Consider the following 10,521-nt stretch of genomic DNA (forward strand, 5'->3'; position numbering starts at 1 on the left):
TATGAATGAAATGTGAACACGAAAGTTCATAGGCTTGTAACTGTACCTTATGATGATTCACTAATAAAAACATTAAAAAATAAATAAATAAATAAATAAAAAGTACGAAATCTTTGAAAATTATAAATAGCAAATTATTAAAATTACCATGGTTCAAACAATAATAATATTAAACGATTAAAAAAACATTGAAAACATGCTAATTTATTCTTTATTTTCAAATACATCATATGTTGCCAAAATAACTGAGTGACTATAAGCGTTAGCTGAGAAAAAAGTTTGACTGCAAAGGAATAAAATTCCCGAAAATTAAAGTCTGTTCTTAGATGACAGGAACAGACTTTTGTACATCACAGATTTATCTTCTTCCTAGATTGATACTTTTGTCTATCCTCCTCTGCATCTCTTATTTTCATCAGGTTTTCTTTTTCCTCTTTGACTTTCTCTTATATATTCTGAGATAATTCACTTAGCTCCTTCACCTACACGTTTTTTTCAATGTACATAGTGAATATAACTTGCTTTTTCCTATTTCTACTTATACTGCCAGCTTGTTCCCATAAGACAATTTCATCTATGTCATCAGTGCTGATTATACCCTTATTTGACTCTGTTATGTCATCCACATTTTAAATGATGTCCTGTGATTTTTTAAAAATATATTTTTATATAAATACTTTGATTCCTTCTTGTTATTTTCAGTTTGCTTCTCCTGAAACAAGTTACCCTCTTCCTTCTGTTTTAATTGTTCAGGTTATTATCACCATTTTGTCAGACAAACAAGCTTAAGATTTTTTAATCCACTTGCTCCCCACCAAATTTCATCAATATTTCTTGCTATATATCTTCCATTGCCTTTCTTTTGTCACATTTCCATTGAACAGCTCACAATTGAATTATAGTAGTCTCTCATAAATTCCCCCTGTCTTCACCCTTCTCATTCTAGAATTTCTAATAGTGTAGTGAGACTCATTTATTCTAAATCCAGAGTTTATCATGCTTAAACCATTGAATGATACCTAAAATGACTCTTAGTCTCTATTTCACGAGCCTGTATTTCATGCTCCAGTTCCAAGGGCTTCCAAATTTAACCCAATTTATCTTATGGATTGGTATTTCTCATAATCAATACAAGCTGACAAAATTCTTAGCTCACTTTATTTTTTATATGTAGTCATTAAGTAACTTTGCTTATCTTTTATTCACAAATGTATTTTAAATTATTAGAGTTGAATTAAAAACTCAAAAGATATGCTTTCATTTGAACAACAAAAATATACTGTCTTAAAAAAGAAAATTATTTAAAACCTTACCATTCATTCATTTATTTATCCATTTAATAGTTTGAAAAAATATACCAAGTCCTAAAAATTGTGCTAATTTCAAGATATAATAAATAAATAAGATATATTTTCTGCTTTTAGACTTGAATAACACAGTCAGAACATTTTTAAAGTAACATTGCTCAGAAACTTTGCAAATTTGGGTTCTAAAAGGAATTTTTAAAGGGCTTATTCAGGAGTATATCCTTCATTGATAAATTAGAAAATAATTTACTTAGATTCTTAAATTAATTTAGATGTTTTGAATTGCAGTCACTGTTATATAAAGGTATATTATATATTTTATATAACTTCAAATTCTAATAAGTATTTTCAGTGTTCATATATTATTAATCTTTAATAAAAATATTAACATTTTTGTAATTTTTTAAATTTTTTTGGAAAGGCACATGAGATATTTTTGGTGATATCATGTTCTGTTCAGCAAATCACAGGCTCATAATAACATTCAATTTTATATGTAGCAAAAAAAACTTTAGTTTTAATTATATAGCAGAAAAGATGACTGAACTTGCCCTTCTTGAACACTTTTTAAAAAATTTGTTTTAGACCAAAGTGAGCTTTTGAGCAATTTAATATTACATAGAATGTCACAAAAGTAAAAATATATAAAAACAAGCATTAAAGAACCATGACTTAGCTGACCTCTCTAAATAAAATTATATACTACTTGATTTCCTATTCATAAGACAAAATAACTACATAGTATTAAGAATTCTTTTCCTAATGTAAATTATATAAAGTCCACAGTTGTAGAAAAATACAACTATGTATTTTTGTCTTTATGAACAATTCTTAACATTTCAGAAGTCCCTATCAGCTATAAAGCTACAATATACAAAGATATTAGACAGGCACATTTAACTCAGCTATGGAGAAGTATAATACATGCAATAATTCTGCCTCATAAAAATAATAGTAATGAATAATTGCCAAATCCAGAACCTTCAAATCCTCAATTATATTTTAAAGTGAAATCAGAACATATTTAAGAAAAGTCATATTTTTTAAAATACTTCAAATAGATATTGCTTATACACCTGGATTTCATGAAATTCTTAATCTTCATTGTTATATGAATCCTTAAAAATTAGCTTTCCTTGGTTCGGGAGGATTAGGTAGAAATCTGTCTTCACTGTTCCATTAGCTCTAGTGGCAGACACTAAATCTCATTGGAATTAAATGTCTTAAGAATGTGTAGAGAAAAATAAACCCTTTTGGAGAACATTTTCTTAAATAACTTTGTATTTCTAATATAATAGTGTGCTTGTTATCTTTAAACCAAAATTAAAAACTTAAAAGTAACTTCATGGTGAATAAGGGAGCGGGACAAAAATATGTTTTAGTTTTTAAATGCTAAAATGTCACAGTAAAAAAAATATATACTCTTTTCTTTTTATTGAGGCTTAAGAGTTCACAACACAAATTTTCCTAAGGTTAGTTGAATGCTATTATTTTTAAAATATTTTTTTAATTATCTAGTATTTCATAATAAATGTCAGTGACCAAACCCATGTCAATTTTAGATATGTGCTGAGACAGGAGATAAAGTCCTTTTTTGACTCATGTGACTTATGAACTGATTTTTGAAGGCAAATATCAAAAGATTTTCTAAATTTGCTTTATAAAAATCATGCAGTTGCTGGATCAAAAACTAAAGCAAGAGGGGGGAAATGCATCTTACTAGCTGACCATATCCTAACAAATTACTTCCCTCATGACTGTTCTGAAAATAAGAAATATATGTAAGATATTTATTATACATATGGTTCTTATCCTTTAAACTGAAATACACGATAACACAAAACTAATTATTTTTTATTGAAGATTACTATATACAGGTTTTCTCAGTTTTTAAATACTCTTTATAAAGAAATTGTGTCAGGTATTTGATCAGCAGAAAGAACATAAACATGTAGTTATATACCTAAGATATGGGTTACTTCCTGTGCTAATAAATTACAAATCTACATTGACATGTATACAAAGTAAATTCTTTATTATGAATTTATTGACTAAATATACATAGTTTTTGACAGAAAATAACCTATACCTATATCCTATAAAAAAAAACCTATGTACTATAAAAATTTTCTGCTTTGTAATATTCTTTTTCCATGTGGCTTATTCTTCTTGTCCTTCAAATTTTACCAGATTGAGAATGAATACCCTTACTTTTCCAGATCTCTGAAAAAGTAAGATCACAGCAGGTAGAATTTTATTATAGTCTGAAATATATCTATTTCAAGGCATATGTGGTGTTCAATCTTCAGGTTTCAGTCACAAATTTCAGCTGAGCTACTCACTGGACCTCTTGCATGGGTAAGCCAGATCTAATGGCATTGCTGTTTCCAAGTCATACTTCATGACTACAAGACTCTTATTTTTTGGAAGTGAAACCTTTCTATTTACGACATTGGGGGAGAGAAAGCGATGGAGCGATGGAGAGAGAGAGAGAGAGAGAGAGAGAGAGAGAGAGACTAAACATTGCATGAAACTTTATTGAAGCTGCCCAGGATCTGTCCTAAGGCAACAGCAAGCTATTGTATTCGAAGATAACACAACCTTACCGAAATAAAAACACCTTATTGGATACAGGAAATAGATTGTTTCTCTTGTTTCTCACATCAGTATCCTGAGATTTCTTCATCAGTTTTTTTCTGAACTTTTAAAGCATAGAGAAAACTTATCATCCTGAAGTGAAAATATTTCTATAATACCATGTGTTCTAAGCATCCTGTCAATATCCATGAATTCAATCTTATAACTCCTCCAATATCCCTCCAAAATTGTTTTGTTTTGTTTTGGGGCCACACCTGGTGGTCTTCAGGATCTAAAACTGGGGTTCTGTTCAGGAGTGACCCTTGACTGTGCTCAAGGGACCATACGAAGTGTTAGAGATTTAACTGGGATCAGCAGCATGTAAGGCAAGTGTACTATCTCACCAATAATTTTTTTTTTTTTTGCTTTTTGGGTCACACCTGGTGGTGTACAGGGGTTGCCTCCTGGCTTTGCACTCAGTAATTACTCCTGGCAGTGATCAGGGGAACATATGGGATTCTGGGAATCGAACCCGGGTCGGCTTCGAGCAAGGCAATCGCCTTACCGGCTGTGCTATTGCTCCAGTCCCTCTCCAATAAATTTTAAAAGTCTTAAAGCAAACAAAATCCAAAGACTAGAAGTCTTCTTTCAATTATACTAGTCTGATGATCACAGACCTTTTTTAAAAACTCCTTAAAGTAGACAAAATAAAAAGGAAGACAGAATACAACATTGATTTACTTTCTAAAACTCAGTCCAAAAGCAAGCGTATTACCTCATTTTTTAAAATTTCACCGAACTCATTTAAAGCACATGAAAAAATAAAACCTCATTTGTCTGAACTAAAATATTGTTCTTAATAAAATTGTACTGCAATAATCTAATATATTGCTTTGTTTTCTTCTTTGTTGGGAAGATGGGTGGGCGGCTCACACCCAGAAGTACTCAGGTCTTATTCCTGGGTCTGTGCTCAGCTGCAGTCCTGGTGGGGCACCAGGAATTAAACACAACTCAACCACATGCAAGCAAATACCTTACCAGAGTTGTATTCTCCCTGGCTCTACTTTTGTATGTTTAAGTAATTTAAGAACCAGTCATGGTAACTTTTATAAAGAAAACAAAATACATAGAGTTCAAAGTGCAATCGCCTACAATAACTTTTTCAGTTATTTTTACCTTCCTGTCTTTCATATTCTAAAAGTCTTGATTCTCTAAAAAGAGAATTCTCTAAAAAGAGAATCAAGAAAAGTTCTAGAAAAAGACCACCTTTTTCCTTACCTAGGCTTATCTGAAAAGCGGATCCCCAAAAATATTCAACTCCTGAATTATCTCAGATGCCAATGATATTTAATTCTACCCACAATAGCTTGTGGGTTTCATTGTTTATTTCCATGCATGAGTTTGGCATCATTTTTGTTAACTGTTTCTCCTGTGTCCTTGATATTTCCTGGGATGTCTTCTTACTAGCACTTAACACAGTTAACTTTTGAATCTTGAAATACAAGTTTCCCCTTCACTCAGAGTGTCAGTAAGCCACCACGCCATTCTGCAGCCTTCAAAGTATGGTGAAAGTGTCTACAGTCTATCTATAATACCTGTTCATCTTTCTGCATTCCATCACAATGACTGACACTCTGTAGAAGCAGATCTTTGCAAAAGTTACCTCTCATTGCTATATCCGGCAAGGGCTTTTTAATTCTTATCTCACTTCTAACTTATTGTCTGTATATGTCACTCTATTCAGTTATTAACTGTGTAAGGAATCCTATGTAAAGTGACTAGTACATTATATTCATTGAAAAAATTGTACAACAAATGAATAACAGAAGGGCACAAAAAAACAACAGTTTAACTCAATTTTCAACAAGGGAAATATACTTACTTGAAAAATTAAAAATTAGATTAACTTTAAACCATGTATATATTTATAAAACTTTTTAGCATATGTGCCTATATTTTAAATTTTTTTGTTGTTCTTGCTACATTGTATTGCTATTACTACTTGGTTTTGCAATATATTTCTTCATTGTATCTTAAGGAATATTTTTAAAATATTCTATTTAAACTGATTTTCCACCCACACTATTCTTGGGAATCAATTCCAACATAAGAACAGAAAAACTGTATTGAATAAATTCAAACTATTTACTGTAACTAATCTTTCTCACGCTCATCATGAAAGAAATCCTCACAAGATTTCAGGCCATTTTTACCTTATTATATTACTTTTACATTACAACACAGAATTTTCATGCTTCAGAAATTGTTGTATCTTATGTCACAGTTTATAATACAAGTGTCTTCATTTTGTAATGATTCATTATACTATACAATGAATGGAGCCACGCTAGCTTGTCTCAAGAGACAGTTAATAAAGTAATCTAAGAACATAGAAACTGCATTTTTCTAATATTTGCAAAGTACTATTTTCACATTAATGAGAGTTAAATATATGGAATCTCACCTTACTATTATTAATTTAAATTTTAAAATAACGTACAATAAAGACAAAGCACTATAATATTCATGATTTTTAAGATAATAAAAGAAAAGGAAAAATTTAAATGATAAAAGAAATAAAATTTGGGGGGTTGGCTTTCTTAATTTCTAGCATGGAAAACTCAGTAGCCATGATGATCAATTTTATATCCTAAATAAAAATAAGTTCAGTGAACAAATTTTAAAAGATAACCATATTACTATTAAATGCAGTGTTGCAAATAAACTTTTAAGACCTTTCTACTTTCCAGCCATAATTCTCTGTCATATTCCAAGGTGAAGAGTGTAGACATTACCTACACCTGAAAAGTCACAGCTGATCTTATAAACAAAGGAAAGCAAAACAAATGGTACTGGGAAGTCTCACATCAAAAGAACAGAACTGGACAACTACCTCGCACACTACAAAACATTTATTCGCAATCAACTAAAGAGTTTATTATGTTAGACTTGAATCCACAAAATGCATCATGGAAAATATAGGCAGAAATCTCCAAGACAGTTTTTATATGCATATTCAATAATAATACAAGAAGGCAAATAAAACTACTTCAAACTAAAAAGTTGTACTATATATTTTAATACTATGCATCTGGCAAAGATCTAATATTCAAAATATATGCACTACTCACAAACCTCAGCAACTCAAAAACGCAAACAATCAAAAAATGCAGAGAAGAGCTCAATAGATACCTCAAAAACACAGATGGCCAGTCAATACACACACGAAAACATTTTATCATCACCAGTTCTACAGATGTGTTGTAAAACAACGAGACACTAACTCACAGCAGTGAAAATATCATGTCCAAGACCCCAGGAAGAACTAGTTATGGATGTAGTGAAATAATAACCCTCACTGATGGGACTTTACAGTTGGAACCTTCCTCTATGGAAAACAGTATAAAAACATCTCCAATAACTGAAAATAAAACCACCTATAGTCCAATAATTTCATACCTTGGCTACTATGTCAAGAAATTCATTACTGGTTCAAAAAAATATATACACACCTAAGCTCACTACAGTATTATTTTACAATAACTAAGATCTGAAAACAGTTTGCATGCCCCAAAACAAATGAGAAGATTAAAAAATATGTTGAGTATATACACAAAAGACTCAGCTATAGGAAAAGATGAAATCTTGTCTTTTGACACAACTTGGATGAACTAAAGGGTGTCCTGTTAAGCATACTACGTCAGAAAGAGAAAGATAAACATAGGATGATCTCACTCACATGTGGAATTCAGAAAAATAAAGCAAGAAAGATACATTGGCCAATGAAAACAAACCCTAAGATTCAGTCAACAAAACTGAGTTTTCCATGGCAGGGGAGAAACTAAGAAAAGAGTGGAAGAGAAGGCAGAATAAGAAGGGACCGAGGGACAGTGATGAATGAATATTGTTGCCCATTACTACCACTTAGGTGTTAGAGGTGGTGAAGTAACACTGAAAGCCTAAAACATAAATATTTATACTATTATAAGCCATGTTACCTCAATTAGAAAATATGGAAGACAGATAAAGCAAAGAGGGGTGTATACATCTCATTAATCAATTTCTAATTATTATTGGGATATTCTGGGCTAGAGTGATAGCACAGAGGGTAGGGCGTTCGCCTTGCATGCAGCCAACCTGGGTTCGATTCCTCCGTCCCTCTTGGAGAGCAGGGAAAGCTATAGAGAGTATCTCTCCTGCACAGCAGAGTCTGGCAAACTCCCCGTGGCATATTCAATATGCAAAAACAATAACAACAAGTCTCACAATGAAGATGTTACTGGTGCCCACTGGAGCAAATCGATGAGCAACAGGATGACAGTGACAGTGATTGGAATATTCTACTTTATGGTTTCCTCAACAGAAATACAAATGATCATTACTTGTAACTATTGGTTACAAGAACAAACTGTTAGCACATAAGATTCAGCAGAATGAAGCTTCTACCTGCCTTCCTGACTTATCTCTAGCTACTTGCCCATTCATTTGTAATTAATGTAGCCGTATCAAAATATTTGTTAATACCAGTCTCTCTCTCTTTGTCTTCCCTTCTCTCTCTCACTCCTTTCTCTTTCTTTCTCTCACTCTCTCTGTCATGCCCCTGCTTCTCCATGATCTAAAAATTCAAGTTAATTCAGTTTGTTAAAGTAACCAAATTGGACACAAGATAAATCCACCCATGTTAAATCCCATGTATTCAAATCTATGTCTGACTCTTGATTAAAAAAAATAAGAAAGAAAGAAAGAAAGAAAGAAAGAAAGAAAGAAAGAAAGAAAGAAAGAAAGAAAGAAAGAAAGAAAGAAAGAAAGAAAGGAAGGAAGGAAGGAAGGAAGGAAGGAAGGAAGGAAGGAAGAAAGAAAGATGCTCTAATTGGCAAAACAACATATGGCTTTCTTAGAGCATGCTACCTGAATGGACTCTAAGAAGTCCTTTTTCGCCATTTACTAGTTAATAAGCAAATGTTCAGTATGAATATCTTCTTCCTACCAGCTTTGTTCTGAAAGTTTCTAGCTTTAGTTATCAATTCTATCTGCTCAATTTATTGTTACCCAGTTTATGTATTGCTGAAGAAGAACATCAATGAAACCCTTCAAATTTATTTATTTATTTATTTATTTATTTTGCTTTTTTGGATCACACCCGGCGATGCATAGGGGTTATTCTTGGCTCATGCACCCAGGAATTACTCCCGGTGGTGCTCGGGAGACCATATGGGATGCTGGGAATTGAACTCGGGTTGGCCGCATGCAAGGCAAACGCTTTACCCGCTGTGCTATCTCTCCAGCCCCCTAAAATTTATTCCTGTGAATCTTTTTTAGCAAATATTTGCATTTCTTAGTAAGGCATATCTTGCCCACCTCTTTCCCCCACACCAAACACTCCTATGCCATAACTGGCAAAATTTCAAGACAAATGCTCATTTCTTTCCATTTTATTCCAGCCTGTGGAAGAAGTAGGAATTGTTCATTTCTGTATCATTGTGGCCAATTATACTGAACTATATTAATTCACTTAGTAATATAAAGAGATGAATACAGCAAATGTCTGATCCAACTTTCTTCACAATTATGTTGATATAGCCTAAATTCAATCTATATTAATAATTGAACTGAAAATATTTAATGGTATAAATAACAGCCAAATGTGATGTACAAACAAGCATTAGTAGTAAGAGCAAAATATTTCTCTTGCTCTTTAATCTCACATCTGTTGTAATCTTATCATTTTTTGTCTCCTTTTTCCTCAAAACATTATAATGCCCTGTTTCCAAATTTTTTTTTGTGTGTGTGTGTTTTCAAACATTTTTTATTTTTTATTCGCATTCTGAGAAATCTTATGAAAACATACACAAGGCAATCTGGTTCATCCAGCAACGAGAAGGCTATGAAATTGTGGCATTTCATTTCTAGGAATTCTTGAGTGCCATGATACCACTGGCAGCGGCTACGTACCCCTAATTCCTCCTGTCTGAAGAGGGAGGCCAGGGGAGAGCAGGACAAGCCCCAGTGCGGGCAAGGAGACCCTGGTGATGCACCTTCACATTCCAGCCAGAGTGGGGGTGTTTCCAAATTTTTAAGCCCCTACTGTGTATCAGTAAATGTTGTTAGAAAACTCATCCTATGTCCTGTGACTTTACTGCTCTGAACCCACCATGAAGACAACATCAGAACCAAAGACACTGAAAAATAAGTCATGGTATAAGCTTAATTATATGGTATGCTATCAAAATTGTTTAATACGGAAGAAACAAAAAACCTGCATCAGAGAAAAGTAGCACCAGCCTTGGAAACTTTCACCCCTAGATTCAGAGACAAACCATCTCTATGAAAAATGATGATGAAAATTTATACCTACGGTCTTCAAGCAAGAGGAGGATTCAGCAATAAGACACCCTTTATGTTACATATTTCCTCTAAACCTTTCTTCAGTTATAAAGGCAAAATTTCAATGCTGCATAAATAGAGAGATAGATCAATTGATAGACAGATAGATGTATTCTTTTACTAACAACAACAAAAAAAGACTTACTCAGTCCTCAAATCCGAACTTCCTATTCTACTTGTCTCTTAACTGACTAGATGATAGAATAGACTCAGCCTATGTGAAGTGTTCTGACTGACCTAGTTTTGAAAACCC

Source organism: Sorex araneus, chromosome 2, assembly GCF_027595985.1.
Source record: "Sorex araneus isolate mSorAra2 chromosome 2, mSorAra2.pri, whole genome shotgun sequence".
Classification (NCBI taxonomy): domain Eukaryota; kingdom Metazoa; phylum Chordata; class Mammalia; order Eulipotyphla; family Soricidae; genus Sorex; species Sorex araneus.